We start from the raw sequence: 23,580 nt of genomic DNA, 5'->3' as shown, positions 1-23,580 counted from the left end.
AAGACTAATGACCTACCTGCCTAACTATTATGTGAAACAAATATTTTATAATAAAATAGGGTGTGTCAATCTAACACATTATCTAATCTTATTTCAAACTCAAAAAATGTATTTTATGGATAATGCACATGAAAATGCGTTCAAACAAATAACCTCAGAACAGTTTATTGTACAGTTTGACCCACTCTGAGGTTTTCTACTTTTTAAACGAGATAAAGCTTTGTTTGTGCTCACACAATAGCTTTTCGAGCATTGAATGAAACAATTTAAAAAAACGTATTTCTCGAGACTTCATTATTTGCGAGTTTTTGTTTTAAACGCGAGAATTAATTAAATAATCGTGAATGACTTATGACAGAGATTTAAATTGATACTCTTTTTGATGTTGCGTTTTTACTTATTTTGAAAAAAATAACTGAAAAACGGTAACTTAAAAATAGTTCACTTTTACTTAATGCATAAAGGGTTGAAATGATAGCAAATAGTCACTCCTATCACCTCCTAACTGAAATACTTCGAATTACTAATAACCCTGTATATATTTATATTTATATAATTTTTTATATTTTTTGTCCTGGCTTTATCCGGTGGAATCCGGTGAAGTATTATCAAAGATACACTTTTACTGTTTTAAAACGCGATGTGAAATGGTTTAATGTGGGGTGCTTGGCAAATAAATAAGTAAATCCTACATTATTGTAAAATTAAAAAAAAATACAGTTTCATAAAGTAATGTGGATTGAACTTTAAAATTCACATTTAAATAATCTTTCCTATATAGGCCCGTTGGTAATTAGAAAAAATCTTGACCAACTAAGCCACAAACAACTAAAAATCAACAATATTCCAAATAGTAAATACAATGAACTTATTTTCGACATTACCATTAAACTTGTCGAAATTGTAAGCATCCGTAACTTATATATGTAGTTATAACTTGATAACTAAGTCCATTTAAACAAACGTTTTCATCAAATGAACTCCATTCATAGATTTGCATAGCAGTTATCTTTAGATGTAAAATCAACAGTGTATAAGTTATGCATTCATAGCTAGAGAAGAAGAGAATTGTAATATATTTTAGCGTATGCAATGGAAAACTGAGAATGTACATATACGTAATGTTAGTGGTTTCGTATATTAAATCATACACTCTATATGAGAATGTTTTCAATATAAAATACCTCATCTATAGTTGCTTTAACCCTTAAATTCGAAATCTAAATGTCACTCTTGAATGGCAAAAACGAATAGAACTTGGCATACGGAAGTTATACTTAAATCTCGACTCTGAAACTTACCCTTGTTGGAATTCTAATAATATCAACGTTTTTATAAAGTAAGCACAGCCGATTTTGAATTTATATTTTGACTTGGTATACAAGTAACTATGTTATGAATATTAGATTATTTTAATTTTTTGAGGGTGTTGGCCTAGTGGCTTCAGCGTGCGAATCTCACCCTTAAGGTCGTAGGTTTGATCCCCGGCTGTGCACCAATGGACTTTTGATGATTGATGAATGATTCGCTCGAACATGGAAGGAAAACATCATGAGGAAACCGGCTTGCCTCAGATCCAAAAAGTCGACGGCGTGTGTCATGCACAGGAATCTGATCACCTACTTGCCTATTGGATTGACAAAATATGATCATGAAACAGATACAGAAACCTGAGGCTCAGATCTTAAAAGTCTGTAGCGCCACTGATATATCTAATCTAACTTTCTAATATATAAAATTATTTTGTTTTTTATTTTTTTATGATACAACACTCAAAAATATGCCCTTAAACCCTTAGTTTTCAACGCTCTACGATTAACCCCTATTTTTTATTTGTTAATTAGGACTTGATCTTTGTGGTTTATATAGAGAAAAATTCACAGAACAACCTAAAAAGTTTTTAATTCGGAAAAGGTATTTTCGAACAGTCTCTTGGGTAGCATAGCAAAATATTCCATATTGGTATGTACTGAAAAGGTAGGCTAAGTAATATCACATTAAGGAGAAACGAAGTTCGCGGAGGCACCTAGTAATATATATATGAATCTATTAGAATCCGACTTGTTTTTTGAAATAGAACAAAAAGCCACGTGCTAATCCTAAACTAATAAAGAATTGTTAACTCCCGTTGATTACAATAAATTGCTGACAATAAATTCATTGAGCCTCAATTAAAACACCAATAAAACCGATCGAGTACGTGACGATCGCTGTTTGTACAGCTTCAATTTCCTTTATTGTTTTTGAATAAGGGAAAGCCGTGGGCGGGAATGCAATTTGTTTTATTGCATTTCAAAATCAACACATGTTTCAACCTTGTATTGATTTCTTTGAAACGTTTTTGCTTTGTCCAATTCACGCATTATTATACGTAACCGAGGGATTTACATAAATAACAATGCAATAGAATAAATATGCATTTAGGGTAATGTTTCAGCGTCATGACTTACCCACTCATGACATTGAATACCTTTTTGTACAAGTCGCACTTAGCGGTAAGTCTCGTTTCGAATCTTACCCTCATAGTCCAGACGTATCGTCCTGACAAAACTAATACTAAAGATTTTTGGACGTTTTTGAAGTTATACTTCTTTAGGCGCGTTATGAAAAATTGATGAGAGTGAATTTTTACGATGCGCGCGCACCGTGACGCAAAATTAACAGATTGAAGTTGCCCACGGAAAATGCTACGGCATTGGACATTTAAAAACAACATTCGAATAATAATAGGATTTATGTTACACATAATGTAAGAGAATAATAATAAATATTTATTTATTTAATTTTTCAAATGTAAACTGAACTTTAGTGACAATAATGACTCCTTTTCCAGTCTTTGATTATTTAATTGTAATTAATTATTTGCATGCAATCAAAAACTATTTTTAATAATGCCAAAGAAGTATAAATTCTTACGCGTGTAGATAAGTACACGCACCCTTTTTTTTTCTTTGCTCGTTAACTACAAGTTTCATTTGTAGAGATTTTAAATAATAAAGATTGAATTAAAATTCTCTATAACATAAAAAATGTTAAGGATTGGAGGTTCTATCAAATATCAGAATACAACAAATAAGTCACGCACAGGTGCAAATTGTCAAACTTTACCCATATCAAGTACCTACTTTAATTTAATATTCGGTGAGAATCTCATAACTTTAGCGTCGAGTCCCGCTCAGAAGAAATGTAAGCAAATGAAACCTCAAAATGTCTTTGATGGCAAAATGCTTTCAAAGCATTCTGAAGTGCGGTTTTAAGGATCGCTTTAATTAGGTTTAATTAATGTTAACAAGTGGGGCAAAAACAAGCGAGTGATGACGATAGCCTTAGTCCGAATAGATTGAGGGACTATTGAATTCTAGATATTGACTATTCAGTCTAGTCAGAGACATTTCTTATGCTAAAATCTAAATTTCTTATCTCATTTACAACATCAAATGCGAATAATTTACGGTAGTTCGTCTCAAAGCTTACCAAATGATAAGTTTTTTTTTATAAATCGTTAACGTTAACGGTATCTTTTTATAATAAAATCTTTTTCACACATAATTTGAATTTGGAATGTTATTATGGGCTGTGGTAAAAATATGATAATTTATGCCAAGCCTACGCTATCAATAAAGCATATTTTCATTTAAAACCCACGCTTTTATTTCACCCTTTCCCTGAATTATTTTATATGAGGCTTTTACTTACATTTATGAATAATTATATGAACAATACGAATTAACAATAATAACGTATTTGTATCGTAAATGTTCCATGGAAAAATATTATAACTATGGTATCAAGCAAAATGTTTAAAAATAAAAATGTATATCGCTCATTTAAAATTCAATACATTTCCGATATTTTGGGGTAATTTATTTCATATTCAAAGTATTTTTTTTATAAATGTCCCTAGGACCTATAGGCTATATAACTTTATAAAAGGAGTGCGTAAGTGCAACATAATGTTGTCTGTTGCTGATCATGTTTGTTCATGAGAATTGAAATTGTAACTCGGAACGTGACAGCTGCTTCATTGTTTTGTTAATCCTACAATTGCCTATTGACAACTTATATGTCTTTTGTCATCTATTCCAGTGCCTTCCTATTAGTCATCTACTGTTTTGTACATAAGGTATTATCTAAATTTAGTTATGAAAGAGGAACTACAACGTTTTATTTTTACATCTTCTATGTGTCTAATTTGTTAGGATCGTAATTTTTATGCATTTAAAGTAGTCTGTTACTGCTCCGACCCTTAGCGCCTAGCGTTGGTACTGGACCAGGCAATCACATTCACGATGAAATAATCGACACCTCACGTGCCTATGGTGGAACAGGGGTCTCTAACAACAGCCTCCTTGTTGATGGCTGTCTATTAACGAAATAGGTACTTTATAAATCGCTTGTTGTTACATACAGAATAATAAGATTAGTATGAAGTCATCAGTGTTTAAATAAATATTAAACGTATACTTATTTAATTAGTCTATTGGATGTTTATGTGGCCTAATTAGTGTTTTATGACTCTTTTTGTACGGTGTGGTTGATCATTGGTGATGATTGGGATGATTATCGCTTTATCCTACCAAACCTTTTTTTATGTGGTAATGACCCACATAAGGAGACAATAGTATATTTTATTGGTTGTTTATGGTATTATCGCTAATATAGTAGTTAAAATCGCGCATTAGGCTAGCAAAATTCATGATTTCACCCCCGCGACTCCATCCGCCCGCTCTAGTGTCTAGTGAAAACCTATGGCTGAAGTTTGCGTGAGATGAGATGGACGGTACAGTGTTTCACGAAACAAAAATGAAGTAAACTTCAAACACTTTTCATATAAATAACTTGTAAAATATACAATATTTAAAGAATTCCCTAGTAACAGCTCTCGGCCAAACTAATGTGCTATAATTCATTTATTTTTTGCTCCACAATATCGGAATTATTGAATAAAAACGAAATAAGCAAAAGATAGAGGTGACTTAGTGTTTTGCTGTATCGAGGAATTTACGTTGTATTGTGGTTTTAATAAGAGTCAACCATTGAAATTGTAGCCATAAATCAATACATATTTATTGTTTTTAATTCAAGCATCACATACTTACATAAAATCAAATCTACGATGACTTAAAGTAACCAAGTGTCCCAGTTGACCTATTTTTGATTATGCAAAAGAAAGTATATTTGCTTTAAAATGATTTTGAGTGAAATCACAATTTATAAAAATAAATGTGTATGTGTAACGGGCGCGCATCCGTTACCCTTAATTAATTATTTTTTGTGAGAATTTTCAATTTGTAATTGCCGGCCCCGGAACCACGGCTTGAAATCTCTTGTATAAAAAATTAAATCATTTAATGAAATATAAAACGTTATCTCACAGTTAGGTTTCTATTTTTGCAACTCGAGTTAGCTCAGTAAATCTCGTAGCTAGTCGTTTCTATTTTATTGTTGAAACTATTAAACGAGTTTTCTTTTAGTTTGTCTTTGTCAAAGAAGCCTTTTTTATTTTGAATATTGACTATTAAATTACGTAACGAAGCTACATCTAAGTTTTAATTTCCAAGTTGGTTATATAATTTGGTACTAAGTTATATTGTTTTTTAATAAATTGTCTCTGCACTGAGACATAATGGATCATAACAATATAGCCTTGACTAAGAAGTATTTTAAGTCTAACTTATGTATCAAAAAGGATATTTAACATAAGAAAGTGTCTAATAACACTACTTACAGTCTCTATTAAGGGGAAGACACACTGTTTTTGTGTGCTAGATAATAGAACACAAGAACAGTAATTACTAAAGTGCGTTTTTCTATTGTTTAGAATACTTTTATTTTATTTAAATAATGTTCAGGTTAAATATTGTCTTTCTTTATATTTAATTAGTGTTAAGTTGCAATTATGGTAAAAATATGTTAATAAAGCAAATAATGATTATAAAAATGTCAGCGTTTCTAGTGCATTATAGCAGATGTACAATGTTTGAGGGTAGTCGCACAAAACCAAAGACAATTTTAAGAGCTCCCTTAGGCGATCCGTTGGCGTTGCGCTGGGCTCCGTTTCCACTTCGCCAAAAGAAATTTTTCTATTAAGTAGGCTATGCATCATTAAAGCGCCACATTGATCTGCAACACAATGGTAAGCCGCCAAGGGCGTCCATTGTCGATTGCCTTTTGTTTTTCAGAAGCCGGGGCCGATCACGGGTCAACCGTGTAGGTTGGGTCAGGTTCAGACACTAGAAGTTTTCTTTGTATCGATTTTAAAAGATATCTTTGAACATCCAAGTTCAAACTTTGAGGGTAGGCTATATTTTACAACTCATAAAGGCGAGTTCCTTGTTGGATACATTTTAATCATAAAATGTGCATAGAGATACAATTAAAAACGAACCCTCCTCAAACTTCTGAATCTGTTTCGTGATCATTTGTTTTATCTTATATGCAAACAGATCAGCCTTCTGTGCATGCCGGTTTCCTCACGATGTTTTCCTTCACCATACAAGCGAATGTTATATATACATTTATATAAATCCAGTCGGGGTTTGATCGTTAGGGATAAGAGTCACACGCTGACGCTAGCTGCTCCAGAGATACAACTCCCACCAAATTAGAATTGTTCCAATAAAATTTGTTTTATATAGCATGGTTAAGATAGTAAAATATTTCATAGTGCAATTTTAGGCTGGACAAAGTCATATTAAGTTTTTTAAAGGTTCTACGTAAGTTGTGAGCTAGCAGTATCACTGAGGTATTTTACATAAATAAATATGACATTATAGATTTACAATCTCATATCAACCATTCTCAATTGAATCAATTGAAAATAGAGACTTTCACCTAACTTAAAAAGTTACTAATACCAGCCCTGCGATTCTGTAACTCACTTTTCGAACTCACACAGCGGTTTTCGCATCGGCGGTCGCTCAGCGTAAACCGCTGTGTGAGTTCGAAAAGTAAGTTACAGAATCGCAGGGCTGCTAGAATCTGCATTTCATTTTAGATTTTAGATCGGTAATAAAGTATATCTGGAATGTGGGTCAATGAAAAAGATCTTTATAGTCGAGAGGCATTGTACCGCAAACTCGTTTTGTTTAGTGCTTGACACGAGGGCAGCCGTCGTCAAAGGAACGTGGGTGATCGGAGATTAAAGATTCAAGATTGACGTAATTTTAATGAAGATTTACGAATGTTTTTAACTTTAATATCAAATTCATCACTAACTAAAACGAGTTACCAAAAAAGGCGCTGCACAAGAATGCTTTTGAATTTAACTAATTAGGCATCGCGTGCCACGTGATCCAGCGCTTATCACTTTGACAATTTGGTTTCATTAATAGAGAACTAGGATCTGTTGTCTTTTATACATATTTGCGGTTAAAAAAATATTCTCTTTACAAGTTTTCTTTCTAACTTCTTTCAACAGTTGCTAATCGCACGATGATAACAGCCCAAAGGTGTTATTTTATAAGAATCTTTGATACGCTCATTCAAAATGTGTACTGGAGGTGAGAATATTAACACGAATGAAAGATATTATTAGATTGATAACATGATGGCACGATTCGTTTGCTTGCGATAAAAAACGAACAGACAGATAAATAAAGCCGCGCGTCTGTGGTTGGACTAAGGATTGTTAGCTATAGAATCAAACGCGTCATTGTTTTCTCTTTTGTTTGATATTCTCACCCCTTGTGCGTATAAAAATAAAATCGTATTACAGAACGCTCATTATTTTCATAAATGTGTACTAAAACCTCATTTCATGGTGAAATTGAACGATGAATCAACGAAATATAAAGGATGACTATGCTACCCCTACTCGGGCCACATCATATTTTAGTCCCGTAATACCCCTATGTGGGCATTCCTATACTTCAATAATATTTTTTAAGCCAAGAGTTACGTTAAGTTTACTTTGTTACATAATTTATATGATTTCCAGCTTAAAGCTTCACTGTGGCGATAGCCAAAATCGTAACCGTTTTGGTAGTTCTAAAAGAAAAAATAACATTAAATTGAAAGAAAACAAAGTTTTTTCGAGTTGAGTGAACATAAATAAATTACTATCGATTTTTATTAAACAGATAAAGTTTTATAAAATATACCACGGTAACTAGTTAATACTTTTATCGATATTCAAATGAATTCACATCGCACTCGATACTTGGAGTGATCCCTTATGCGCGATATCTACGAGCCACTTTAAATGATACTAACCAGGTATAAAATTTCTCTAATATATTGTTATTTTATAAAGGAATTCTTTAAAGAATTAAATTAATTTAGAATTGATCCTTTCTATTTAATTGTAAACTATATATTTGGCATGGGATATATATATTTCTACATATCTTTCATTGATTCATTATTATAGGTTTATTCTAGCCTTCTTTTTGCCTTAAAAAATACTTCTTCTGTTTGTAAGATATGCCCGGTTTCGTCTTGTCTTTCTTAAAGTTACTGTTGAAAGACTAGCAGACTTTTTCAAACAAACTATATTTTCACAAAAGCGTAACTATTATTTGACTAATCCGATGTTTTGGTTTAGTTACATACGACTTACCATCACCACCACTACGCCCTGTAGCTCAAATTGGTAAGAAGCAAATATTTACACAATTCTTGCCTTCAATACAAATACTTTACATAAAAATGTCTCTCACAATGATGATGATACGGGAAAGAATATCAGGTATTTTCAATTTGTCGTAGCATTTCCAATTTACATGCACGATTTCACTTGAATGTGAATTCATTTACAATCTTTAATAGCCTTTGTTGGAAAATCTAGACTTTTTTTTACAAAAGTCTGCTTTTGTGGCCAGACATATAATTCGACACATTTTAACAAATCATTTTCAATGCACATTGCCTTGTACAGCTTCACATAAGTGTTAACGAGTTGTCAACTCTTTAAGAACTTAAAAATCGGTCAACGGTCTCCTCAGTAATTTGGATTGATCCAGTTGGAAGCTTAAATACGCGTCTAATTGTAAACAGGTCAGTTATTATAAAGGGTTTCATCAGATGTTCGAGGCAGAATACGAAATTCCACCAGTATCACTTCGATGTCCGTCGTTCCACCACTATGTGGAACCAGCTACCCACTGAGTATTTCCTAACCAATTCGATTCAGGGTCCATCAATCGAAGAGCATACCAATTCTTAAAAAGCTCTGGCATTGAGAATGTCCATGGGCTTATCACTCAACATCAGATGAGTCTCCTGCCCGTTTGCCTCCTGTTCTATTAAAGATTTATGGACCCCATACTTTCTTTAATCAGTCATAAATAATAATTACGGACAAAATCTTTTTTTTATTTAGATAAATATGTCTACAGCTGTGAGTTGTTTGGATTTTAAATACATTTTAAGCATTGGAACATGGCCTAAAATGCTATTGTATCCCTTAGTAAATTGGGACAACTTCGCTTTGCCAACAATACTGTTTAGTATTGTGAAAGCGAATATATCAAAGAAACAAGCACATGTGTATTGACTTTCCTCAACACGCTATTCCTCGCGTGAAGAGCGCTTTGGCGATTTAAAAACTGCTACAAACAGGGAGCAATCGGGAGCAAATCGATAAACACTCGATGACTGAGTGCCTGAGGGCGCTCCAGTACCCGATAATCACTCGACGCACTCCAGAGCCATTCTCCGCCACACTTCACCTTACTCCGATATTAGATGTTGCCTTAATTCCTTCATTAGAAACGTTCTGCTTTTTGAGTGCTGGGCAAGCTTTGCTTTTGTTTATTGTCACGTGGAGCATGGTGTGCAGCTTCTCATAAACATCTTGTAAAACAAAAACTTGGTGGTTAAAGAGTATCGTAGAGTTTCTCGCCAAGTCTTCTCGCCCGGGCCCTTGATTTGAGGTTATACTTTAACGTTGCTAGGGAAACATTATGTAACCGATTGTTTCATTTAATTATTTAGGTTAATGAAAATACCTTAGAATGTAAATTTAATTTTCCCATTTTTTTTTAAGATTGTATACTCTAGCAATAGAGGTAGGCTGTTAAACAGGAACTGTTTCTAGTCATTTTAATTATATATATACCCATCAATTAAGTTCACCAATTTAGGTGTAGCATATGTTACGGTCACCTAGTTCAGGATTGTGTAGGAAATCAAAGACAATCGGCAACTAATAATTTAAGACGCGCGGCAAAAAGGACCGGCCTTGCTACCTTCTGTTCGCTACACTGTCGCAATTCAAAACGTATGGTATACATAAATCCCTACGTGACTTTTACCGACATTATTTATTTAAATTGTCATCAATACTACTTGAATTCGGGTTTTTTTCAAAGCAATATATTATAAAAAAGTACCTCTCTGCTGCTACGATCCCGTCTTAGCTTCGACGTTCTGCCCGACGACGATGATCAGTATGATGAAGACAAGAAGCAGCACTAAAATGCAGCAGATGGCGACCGCGAGCATCGCCGCGTGCTCGCCCAGTTTGGCGGCGCTCCGCGCGGCGCACGCGCCGCAGTATTCGTCGCAGTAACCACTCGTGCGCTTATAGTGCCCCGTCACGATTACCCTCTGTTCTTTAAAACCATTGTGTTGCCAGCTTAATACAAGCGAAAAATCTATTCTTTCGTTCTGTTTACGATTCAACACACGCTCCCGAAACGCTATATTACTTCTTAATTTAAATTTAACCGTTTGATCAGTCTTCGAAATTAAATCGTTTACTGTCGCTAAGCCGCATAAATTTACCAAGCGTTTTGGTACTACAGTACTTAAATATACATCCTATTCGCCTGCTAATTTACAAAACAAGGAAAACATAATAACTGGTGACCTCGATTTCCAGAAATAAATAAATATTTCCCCCTAAAACTCGTATACTTATTTTCCGGAGGCTGTTTTCAATGACCGACTTCAATTAAAATGAACAGACCAACAAAAACACTAAGAATAATGCGAAATGTTATGCTTGAATATTCTTTGAGATTTTTTCTCAATTCGCGGAGATATTTTTCAACATTTTGTGTTATGATGTGCCTATTTTGTTATATATCAAATAATCAAAGACCATTTTCTTTAAAAAATAATTTTTAACCACGTTGGTAGTTTAGTGTTGACGTACATAGCATAAAAGACCCGGTTTCAATTTAGAGCAAAACAAACTGGTTTCGATTTAAAAGATCTAGAAAACTTATCATTGCCTTGAGAAATTAATTTTAAAAGATTACTAAAAACTTCTATCTCTCACAGTAAACAATTTGACCGTAAGTTGAAACGGCGTAATAAGACAAATTAGTTTCTCTTCATGAGACCTTAATCTATAAAATACTTCTACGCCGTTAGTCGGCTTAACTCGAAACTTGCGTAGCTAAATGCTACGCAGGAAGTAAAACATCTTATCATCTCGTAGCGCGACTTAGTAGTGTAGGCACGCGATGAAACGATTTATCAATGTCGTACTAATATTGCTACTGTCTTCTATCATCTATATTACGTTTAAATATTTCGGGTACGCTCATGTAACTTACAATTACTAATAGAGAATTTTATCGATATTAATAGTTTTAGAAAGTTCTTTAAGCAATTTAATAAATATTTAAATAGGTTCACCATAGGATCCGGTGTATCTATGGTAAAATAATTGAAAGCTAAAATGTTACTGCCGTATCATTATACGAGTCGATCAATACATATATTTTGATCATGAATGTATCTTACACAAGAAGAGGATGGACTTGGGTTAATTGTGTTTAATATAAAACTAAGGTGTTAGACTCTGGCTAATGAAAGAAGATTATTGAATTATTTGAAAGCTTTCGGATGGCAACACAGAATGTCATTGAATTTCTTAGGCTAGTATGATTTAGTGTCTTGATACTTCATGCAATTTCTCATTTTTATTTCTATTATATATTTTTTCCGAATAGTTAACAGGTATAATATCCTAAACATTGTTTTATTTCATAGAATATTTCGTTTCTTTCGCAGGATTTGATTATTCTGAATAAAGTTGTGTTTTATAATAAATATAGTTTTAGTTTTCCATGCAATGCTAGTCATTTTAAGTATTAATAGTAAAAGACTAAATAAGTATAGTATTTAATTTCATATAAATACAGTTAATATCAATGTTAAAAATAATAAAATAAAATGAAGTAAGTTTAATCCACAAAATATATCAAACTTTTCGGGAACCATACTAAAAAAAATTGAATTTACCGCGCTTTTTCGTTATCTTCTTTCATTAGCCAGACTTTAATACAAAGATTGTTACGGGTACAAATGGGGCATCAATTATTAAGTAATATATAATTTCACCAACGCCGTGTTCAAGCAGTCAAAACCTTTAATTTTTTTCATTGCCAAAAACGTGGCTGGCTAAATATTCAAATCTTTCATTCATTACGCTTCCGTAATATTAACTTAATAAACGAAAAATATCTCAATTTATGCGAAGGCCGTACAATTAGAAATGTATAAGAGGTTTCTCGGGCGGATTACTAAGACCCCATTTTCCTCAGTTACGCTTGAAGAAGTTTGACCTAAGTCAAAATGCTCTTTCAAAGATTTATGTTAATCTTTCTTAGCGTTTATTATTGATTATAGTAATCTTAAATAGCATAGGTTAAAGCATCAATATCTATGTATATAATATTATTCAGCGAAGCGGTAAATTTTCACAAATTTATCAATCAACAAACAGGAATGTTACCTCCGAATTTCGAACTGAACAATAACTCTTAATAGAAATAGTGAAAGAGTTTTATCTATAAGAGTTTGTATGGTTGATCCCGTCATCTCAGGAAGTACTTTGAATTAATAAAATATTTTTGTATAGCAAATTCCATTTATTATAAGGATCTATGAGTTAAGTAAGTCAAGTCGATACAATTAACGAAATTCTCAGAACCCAGCTAACCCAATATACATATACGTATATGATCATATGTGTAGGCCATGTTAAGATATACGTTTTTTAATGGATTTATTTACTATATTAATATATTTTGTTTAGAACACCGATAAAAAAAATATTATTCTCAAAGTTATATACTTTATTTTATTAATTTATCTTCATTGTATTACAAACGAAATAAAATTTAAATGAGCCAACGGGCGGCTTCATCGCTTCTAAGCAATCTCTTTTGGGTATTACCTTTAATAATTGTACAAATATTACTTTATTAATGGTTAAAACAGGGTCTTTGATCTCTAACAAAAGCATATAGCTCTATCTTAATAAACGTTTATTATTGAATCAATTCGATACAGAAAATTGAGGCAGTGGATTTTCATCTGATTGAAATCAATGAGGGTTCCGTTGTGAAGTCACAATTGAAGGCTCCATAGGCTTTGCAGATCTTCAATCAATTGAAAACTGAGGGTGATTTAGGGATTTATTAGATCTGGTACGATTTTTATAAAGAGACGATAGGTCCTATTGTTCTGATAATTTTGTGATTACCTTATTATGTCCTATAACCGAAGTAGTTCAAGAATGTTTTGTCAATTTTACATGCAAATTCTTTCCATGACCTAAAAATTCAATGGTATATTAAAATCTTATGAAATTTACCACATAAAGTAGAGAGAATTTATTTAATTAATCAGTTTTGATCATACCTATACATCAGAACGGTGATTAATGTGAGCTATTGAATGACAATCCCTTCATTCGTCACTCGTCTCGCATCGATCACGTTCACTCACTCACTGCCTATGACTAGCTTAGATTTGTTATCTATATCTCAAATTTCGCATTAGTTATTCATATTTTATGAATGATCATTAATCGTGATGGATATATAATTAATTTATTATATATCTTATTTTGAATTATAATATTTGAATAATATATTACATAATAAACTCCGATTATAAAACATTATATTATATATGCTTATTATAGCCCAATATACTTAGGTATTTCTAATAGGTCATAAATTATTCACTACTACATTTTTTCACTTGAATACCGAAGTAAATAGTCGCGGGCAACAGTAATGTATAAAAAGCATGGAACTTTCCGCGATAAAAAGGCAATGTTGATTGTCCATTACCTTAAGTGTCCCTTTGTCTTCGTTTCCCGTTCGAATTCCTATTAAGGGAATAGGTGTCTGTAATGTTATTTCTTTTATAGTATGGTATTTTTAAGAATAGAGAAAGAAGATATAAATTTAATTATTACTAATAAAGAACATTTATAAATACGCCATAAAGGCCAAACGAACGATTGTTGTAAAATTCTCCCTATCGAAACTAATTTATAATAATAATAATTAGTGGCGCTACAATCTCTTTAGGTTTGGGCCTCAGATTTCTGAATCGCACGCCGTCGACTTTTTGGGTCTAAGACATGTCGGTTTCCTCACGATGTTTTCCCTCACCGATCGAGCGAATGTTAAATTCGCACATAGAAAGAAAGTCCATTGGTGCACAGCCGGGGATCGAGCCTACGACCTCAGGGATGACAGTCGCACGCTGAAACCACTAGGCCAACACTGCACATCAAACTAATTTATTAATTATTATTCCTGGTAAAGAACATAAGCACTGAAGTCAGTATAATATAGTACTAGAGTATTCGGTTAAAAGGTTTGGTTATGTTTACTATACTAATGGACTAAAACGTCAAATTCAATTCAGTTAATTGAAGGTCGCTTAAGGTCATAAGTTTCTAGTTTCGATGTAAGTAAGTGATTTCTCATTTGCTATCCTTTTAAGTGCGTCACGTAAAAGGGTTTCATAATCATACAAATTGGGCCCGAAAATATTTTAGCTATATTTTTTAAATAAGTGTACAATGCTTGTTATGACAAGCACTATGGTTTGTTCCGTATCAAAGTACAATCTACGAATCATTTCACATATCATTAAATCGTAAGAAATAAACAATTATTACTAAAATGTTTTTTTTTATTTCTGTTAAACAAGATTTTACAGGTAATATTAACCAGTACATTTAAATGTAATTTCATAATTCGAATATGAGATATTTCATATGCTGAAAATCGGTTTGGCGTTTTACGGTGTTCTTTTAAGAATGTTACCCACGAAAATCTCGTATAATATCCCATCAGTAGAAACAAATCATGGCCCTGCCAAAACAAACCCAAACAGAACTGAGATCTGATCAAATTAAACTATTTTTAACGAACTAAGATATTTTTAAAGAGCATAAAATAAACAGAACCGCAAACATCGCCCACCGCTTTACAATATTATCTAAAAGTCAGAGGAGAAATTCATTACTTTAGAAGCATGCATACATCTAGTAATTAATATTCATATTTTGCTCAACAATAGTTTTATTACACAAGTTTATTTTCATATAATTTGTAACGAAAATGTGAGCACTTTAGTGTCTCACAGTACACATGTTTGCAATATCTTTTAGTAAGAGCATGTATTGCCTAGGCCCAACTTTATAAAATAGCGATTAGCTATCTAGTATTTCAGCTAGCTTACCTTATTTAAGCTAGTTTTTTAATATAAACTAGAGTAATTATATCTTCTTTACAAAGTTTGGTACTCAATGTTACCTACTACATGTTAAATACACGTTATTTTATAAAAAAAACAGATAATGAACACTTGAAAACGAATGCGTAAATTACCACGAAATTCATATATGTGTCGCTAAATTATTGGCATATCATATAGTATAGGTACCTTTCATTCATTTTCATTAATGTGTGGTGTGAGATGTGAAGTAAATTCACAATATCTCATAGCTATTAGGTAGAGATAAAACGCATAATCGCGCACAATATTAAATCTTCACTATTGCCTCATTTCCTAAGAGCTTAGGCGCGAACTATAATTACCACCCGTCAAATTTTGACAGCTGACAGTGTTACTTTTTAAACTTGTCTTTGAATATTGCCTTTAGACTTATCCACAATCTTCAGAGTGATGTTTCTAGGCTTACCACGCAGATGAAGTAGAAGAAGCCTAGCTATATAAAACAAAAGACATTTATCAGAGTTTCACGCAATAAAAATGCGTAGGCATGATCATCTCATGTCATTTACGATTTGTTACTGTTGCATATTTCATGACACTCGCGTGAGAAAATAAAAAGGTATGGGCAAATAAACTTTTTATGTGAAATGACTTATTTGTTCGAAAATGTATTTTATCACAAACAAATGTGAATCGATACTTTTTGTTATATAACATGGTAATTGATGTATGCTCTAATGTACGATTTATTCAATAGCTACACTGATTAATTATTATACAGTCTTTATATATAAATACATACGTATAAAATTATATATAATTATAGAGATATATTATCAAAATATAAACCACCAATCCTAATATTCTCAAAGGGAAGAAGAGAGGGAAGAGGATTTCAATCCTTATCGTGCGTTAATTTGTGACAGAGTTTATTTTGTGTGTCTTTAAAACAATTGTTGATTGTGACGCACTTTGTGAGGAGAATTGAATTCGTAGAAAGAAAATACAAAACAAATATAAATCTGAGTAAAACAATTTTGTAACTAAATCAATTATTAATTTTTCATCCAATTACTGATGCCCGCGCTTTTGAGGTTGAGTTTATTCTAATTAATACTTAATAATTCATTGAGCATTAGATAATATTGAAATAAAACATGTTTACATCCCGTAACGCGCGCTGCGTACTTTGTTTTCAGTAAAACAATGATTGAATAGATTTTTCACACTTAAAAATTTCTGCCCATTGGTTTTTTAAGGGACATACAAATGATTTTCCTTTTGATAGTAATAAATATTCATTGAACTTTTGCAGCGACCGCAATATTCATAGAGGACCCAAGTTGACGTAGGTTGACACGTTGAAGTCCTGATTTGGGTTCATACTCTCTCAAGCAGAAAATTAAATCAAAATGACATCTTCCAAGTGTCCTCGATTTTCTGATTTCGTCAAACGAATAAAAAGTTAGGTTTATTATATATATGTGTGTATGTATGTCTTAATTGAACCCTTATTCATTCATATTTTGGAAAGATTATTTCGGTTAGCACAGCGCATTTAAACATTTCACGTAATAGTGAAAAGTATTATTTGTTTTCGTCGTATAATCTCAACGGTCTATGCTCTCATTTGTCTATGCTTATGCTTATGTTAGTATGTTGATCTTCTAGTCCATAACTTGGATGTACAATTTAAACGACGTTTCTACGTTTCAAAACGTCTCAAGCCTATAGAAATGTCTAAAGATAAAACACGAATTTACATTTGCGAGAAAAATTTAGCTTTTATCAGATATGAAATTCTAGAGAACATCATTCCAGTGAACCCGCTATTTAATGTCGGAGATATGAGGCTTGAAGATAAAGAAAATTCCTTTTACGTTTAAAATATTTTTTTGTAAAATTTCTCATGGAATACCGCTGGTTTAGCGAAAGGGTTATTACGGAAGTCAAACGTTGACCTTATTCCTTAATTAATGGTTAATTTTAAAATAAAAGTTGTCAATTGTGAAAAAAAATCGTGCTGCAGTCAATCAAATACAGACAAAAAGCATGACTAGAATTCGGAATCAATTAACACTTTACTTGCTAAATTTGAGAAATACCTACATATAATATAATAATAATTTTGGAATACATCAAGTAGGCAGTAAGGTAAACTAATATTTATAAAGTTCATATAGCTATTGCTTGTTATAATTAAAAGATTCCAGTTGTAATTTCTGATCTTCATGACTTAAGTACTCAGTTCACGAATGACCAAATCAAAGAGTAAAATCACGGAATAAAAAAAACAAATTATTTACTAACGTATTTTAAATAATTCTTATCCTATACATACACAGACGTAATACGCTTGTATTGAACAATATAACATGAGAATTAGTAAAATTATACGAACCGGAAACAGCTATTTCAATTAATTAACTGGCGTGCCATTATCCTAATTACACGCGATTACTTTGACACTACTATATAACCTTAAAATGGATTTTTATTTGACTTTAATAAAAAGAAACTTTTAATACTCTTATAGTATGAAAAAATAAATTGGAAAGATGTACGTAAATACCTATGTTATTTACGTTTTAAGATATTTTTATTACTTATTTTGGCTTAATTAGCCTATGGCAAACCTAATTCAGTGCTTACAACAAGTAACATTTAGGGTGCATTGGATATAAAATAACAACATAAAGCAACATGCATAGAGACTTATTAAATATTGAGTGATTTAATTATCCGTTGACATTCTAAGATATTAAAAAGACCAAAAATAAGTAAATTAAAAAAAAATACGTTATACGCTGTATTGGACTGGCTAAGCAATAAATTCGAAGGTCAGAGTATCGTGTTGTAGACAGCCGAAGTGTCCACCCGTAACCACTTATCCACCATTATTATAGTTAGTGTGTCGGGTACATTGCTAGGTATATTTTATATATATACCTACAATGTTTTAGGTCTGGACCTCAGTTGTTTGTATCTTTTCCGTGATCATTTCTACTAGGCAGGTAGAAGAGCTAAACCTTCTGTGCCTGACATATACCGTCGCCTTATTGGGTCTAAGGAATGCCGGTTTCCTCACGATGTTTTCCATCACCGTACGAGCGAGTGTTAAATGCGCACATAGATGTAAAATTGGTGCACAGCCGGGAATCGAAACTAAGACCCCACGGATGGGTGTCGCACGAAACTACTAGGCCTACACTGCTGTATGTATATTTTAAGAAGTGGTGAACATTACGCACGCTTATAATACTGCGTGAAGATAAACTGTTTCGGGTTGATAGGCCCAGAAGGATTATTATAGCCCTTTCAAACTGATTACCGAAATACAGGCCCAGGGGATATTAAAGTACGGCTTGACCTAAGTTACTGGCAGGTACAGTAGATGAAATATTTATCAAGACAAAGTAGTGGAAATCAATTCCGAAGCATTTAAAGTGCAATCAAACAACAAATTGGTTCGATTGTGTTTTAATTGGTTTCCATACAACCGCTAATTACCTTCATATTTCTTAATAATACTTCATACATTAAAACATTCAGTGCTGTAATATTAATTACATTCGGTTTTGATTACTTTTAATGCGTAAATACTTCGAAATCAGAATCAAATCGAATCACACTCGAAAGGTTTTGTAACTCCCGAAGAGAAACATTTTTGGCCTTTAAATAATTATTATCCTTACTCGTTATTTATAAAATAATGAAATATCAGAAATGTCTGTCTAAAATAGTCCAAAGCTATATTTTCCAAACAATCCATGTGAAGGAAATCCTAATAATACAGAAAGCAAAGGAAGCGTACCTACACTACTTCAATAAATTGAAAAACAAAATACACGCAATAAGAATAATAGACATTTTGTTTTCCATTTCTTTTTTTAAACTGCGTGAGCTGACCGTACTTACATTTGCTTTATAAGAATGTCTATAACTTGAAGGCTAACGTTATTCATTACGTTATGCATCAATTAGCACATCAATATTTTGTCCTTATCGCTCCCGTCTCGTTTTGCAAATTAATAAACGTGACAAAACATTATTAACCTAATAAGATCAAGTATAACACGATTTCGCAGGTACGTCAAGCCCTGAAATATGATTGCGGGAAATCGTTATTTCTTTGGTCCTGTCTTCGTAAGGTATTAAAAATTGTGTAATTGATAATATAAATTATTTTAATTTTACTTTGGTCGTATGAAACCTTAATTAAATTAAATTTGTATAGTTCTTAGAAACTTTTTAGAAATTTCTTGCATGTGGATATAATATTGTAGGTGCTTTAAAGAGGCGATTAACCTCCAATTTTAACTACTACTAAAGAGGAAATTATAAATATCTGAATCTGAATGACTTATAAAGCAGATGCAAAAACGTGTTTATATATAAACATATATATAATATTTTGAAAGCCTCATACATTTGAAACATTGTAACTAAAACTTACTTTGAATCTACGTCTACGTGAAAGCCTGAATATCTGAATGAAAGCCTATTTCCGATCTAGATCTAGGCTGCATTTTATCGCCAATGTCGATAGAAGTGCTCGACAAACTTGACCTCTTCTAATCAAGATGTAAATCGGCTAATAATATCCAAATTTACATTATAAATGGGAAAATTATATAATTTTCTTAACAAATATTTCAGAGAATGAGAAAAATAAAAGCTATATTACCTAAAGGAAAATTGTGACATTTACAAAATATTTTAATTTAATTAAATTTACATATATAATCGCCACATTTTTATTTATTTTTTATATAATCGCCAATTTAATGCATTATATATTTCGGTAGCTTTACAGCAGCGAAATAAGTGTATTGGCCTAGTGGCTTCAGCGTGCGACTTATCCCTGAGGTCGTAAGTTCGATCCCCAATGGACTTTCTTTCTATGTGCGCATTGAACATTCGCTCGAACGGTGAAGGATAACATCGTGAGGAAACCGACATGTCTTAGACCCAAAAAGTCGACGGCGTGTATGCTGATCACCTACTTGCCTATTAGATTAAAAAATGATCATGAAACAGATTCAGAAATCTGAGGCTCAGTCTAAAGAGGTTGTAGCGTCACTGTTTTTTTTTTATTTAAATCCGTTGGACAAGTTAAAATATGGAGAACTCGCATAAACTAAAGATATCTGTTAATGAAATATGTGATGAGGTCTGTATGTTTTTTGTTATTTTTTTGAGGAACGTGAGAATTAACCATCATTATAAATACAGTTTCATCAATCATTATTTATTTTTGTATGAATAAATTCTGTTCTACGAGTATATAGTCCGATACTACTTTATGATGGAAACGGATGAATTAAAAATATTATTAAATATACCTAAACGTCTTATTTCAATTACAGTGCGAACTATAAACAAAGCTATATATATAAGCTTACGTTGATGTGTCTTTAATTTACAATATATAGAATATAATTTGAGTTTTATTTGTTAATTTAGTATCCAAGACCGACTTTTTTTTAAATACCTTAAAGTACCCAAACACTTTCTACTTTAATTTAATTGGCATGACCTAATCACTAATAAACAATACACTATATACACAAAAGCACTATACGCAACTGGCAACACATATATAATATGTTTTATATTTAGCAATGGTAACACAGATTTACGCGCAGATGTGCGTCGCCGCGGAGAATACGGCGAACACTGAATCAGGGAGGCTGTAGGGCGGGCGGAGGCTTAATCACGACCATTGATATCGGTATGATACAATAATATAGGGTATGCGTGCAGCGACTATAAGTTTGGTATCAGTCAGTTAACTTCACGTGGATGAATATTAGATATGGTAGGTAATTTTGGTTTAAATTGGAATAAAGTTGGAATTTGCATTACCTTAAAATTTTTGACTAATCATGGCTTTTTTCACTCAAATATATTACAGAAATAAAATGTGTTATGTTTGCCGTGAAACTTAGGTTTGAAAATATAATTATAAATTATTTAATTTTATTTATCCTACGAGTACTACGAGATATGAGAGTTATGAAATAACTATATATATATGTTGAGTGTGAGATATAATATTAATTAAATCGACAGACATTCGATAACTAGGAAATATGTCATATTTAAAGGACATAGCTAATGTTGAACAAAATTTTTATTGTAAATAAAATAGAGTAATTCCGAATAGAGCAATTCCGGATAATCTGGGATCAAGCGGACGCGTCCGATTTCCGAGTTCCAATGAAGTTTCTCTTAAATGCACTTAGTCGGAGTTTACGAGACTTACAACAAACAAGATTTGGAGTTATTTTGTCGAACCGAAACTCGCATGGTACATATACATATATATATAAAATTAGTACCATATATGTATAGGTCAGTATACCTATAAGCGCAATTACAATAATTATTGTCTGGACTTGGTACGTGGACTGACATTTTCGAGATGACATAAAAAACAAAACACAATCATTCTAGAAAACCCATATAGTTATTTCAAATGTATAAATCGCATTGGAATGTACAATATGTATTTCCAACATACAAATAGATAGATATACAGTATTTACTTTACTGTTAAAATAAAACTACATATAAGTAATACGATCATGATTTTGTACCCCTTTGGAGTATAGATTCTTGAGCCGTGGGGTTCAAGTGCACAGGCGGTTATTAAAGAATAAAGTTGGCACCTGGTAGATAGTAACGGTGGGGGCAGGTGCTTTCCTCTTTAAACGAATAAGACGAATAAGGACGGCTCATTGGTCTAGTGGTTAGTACCCCTGACTGCGAATCCATGGGTCCCAGGTTCGATCCCCGGCTGAGACAAACATCGATGTGATTAGCATTTGGTGTTGTGCTTAGGTCTTGGGTGTTTAAATATGTATTTATATGTCTATCTATCTATAATATGTTTGTATATCCGTTGCCTAGTACCCATAACACAACCTTCAACAGCTTAGCATGGGACTAGGTCAATTGGTGTGTCCAATAAAAAAAAAGTATCACAGGACCAATTTGTTAAATTTGTTTTAATTTTCTATTGATTTAATTTTAATAATACTTATGATTAATGTATAGGTTAAGAATTTTGACCGACAGTTCAATGCTGCAAAAATCTTTCTAAATACGCTTTACGTAGATACAAGTTAATAATAAGAAATTAAAATAACCTGCCTTATACCTTGATAATAGTCCATAGACGTGAAATGTTTAATACATTATTTAAATCTTTCATGAATGGATTTGCTCTAAGAAAAAAATGTAATACTTAGTGTAATTAGCATATTTGTGCGCAAAGAAAGTTCTTTCTCTGAAAATCTTTTCAGCAATTTACAATGCATTTCCGTACTTTAAAATTGTGTCGCTTAAAACTTTCCCCTTCATTCTCAAAAGTGCTGATGTGTTAGAAAATTTACATTCACCTTGAAGCATGTACTATGAAGCGTACAATTTGAAATTTAAATTTGTATTTTCATCGCGAAAATGTGTGTAAATTTTTAAAACAGCAAGCGTCGCAAATTAAACCCTCAAACCATTGTCAACAAGTCAACAACTCATTTTTATGAACACGAATTGTTTGACATTTCTTATATTTCATATTGCGGCATTTTGTATTAAACAGTCTAAATAATAGTTGATACAATAATAAAGATAATACGTATGCTATTAACATACGTATTATCTATTAGAATTACATAGGTTAACGGACCTTTTTCATTGTCCGTTGAGTGAACTGGCAAAAGTTCTATTATTTGTTAGTGCCTATAGTAGTTAGTTAATTTCTTGTATATTTTTTATTATGTAATTTAGTTTTTCTTAATTAATTAACATTATGCTTTTTTGTTTCGTCTGTAAATTTTATTCACTCTTGTCAATTTAGGGTCGCCTGTTAGGGCAGGAGTGTCTTTATAATTAAATAAATAAACCAAAAATCCTAAATAAGCCAGTATAAAAAAATATTATTTTTGTATATCGCTTACCAATTTACAGGTATACGCTACTTATAATTTATTCTTTATTGATACATACACCAGAGAAAATTAAATACTTGTAATAAGAATATTATTTTTGTTCTTCTAATAATGTTTGCTATCATTAACACGGCTGAGGTCGAAAAGTCCAAATAAGGCTACTCTGACCTGTAAGCCTTTC

The 23,580-nt window shown here is 32.2% G+C and overlaps 1 protein-coding gene across 4 annotated transcripts in view; it reads right to left on the bottom strand.

Moving 5' to 3' along the window:
* The window catches only part of LOC125057874 (tolloid-like protein 2), a 57,186-nt gene that overhangs the window by 24,898 nt on the left and 8,708 nt on the right, over positions 1 to 23,580 (bottom strand). The window contains exon 1 of one of the 4 annotated variants that reach the window (XM_047661801.1): positions 10,335 to 10,642. The exons of the other annotated variants lie outside the window; for them this stretch is intronic. The gene's annotated coding sequence lies outside the window, so the exon portion shown is untranslated. Of the gene's footprint in view, positions 1 to 10,334; positions 10,643 to 23,580 lie in introns of those variants that run through there. 4 annotated transcript variants of the gene reach the window in all.

The sequence above is a fragment of the Pieris napi genome, chromosome 17 (genome assembly GCF_905475465.1).
Source record: "Pieris napi chromosome 17, ilPieNapi1.2, whole genome shotgun sequence".
In the NCBI taxonomy this organism is placed as follows: domain Eukaryota; kingdom Metazoa; phylum Arthropoda; class Insecta; order Lepidoptera; family Pieridae; genus Pieris; species Pieris napi.
The sequence above is the reverse complement of the archived record's forward strand: the minus strand, read 5'-3'. Positions and strand labels throughout refer to the sequence as shown.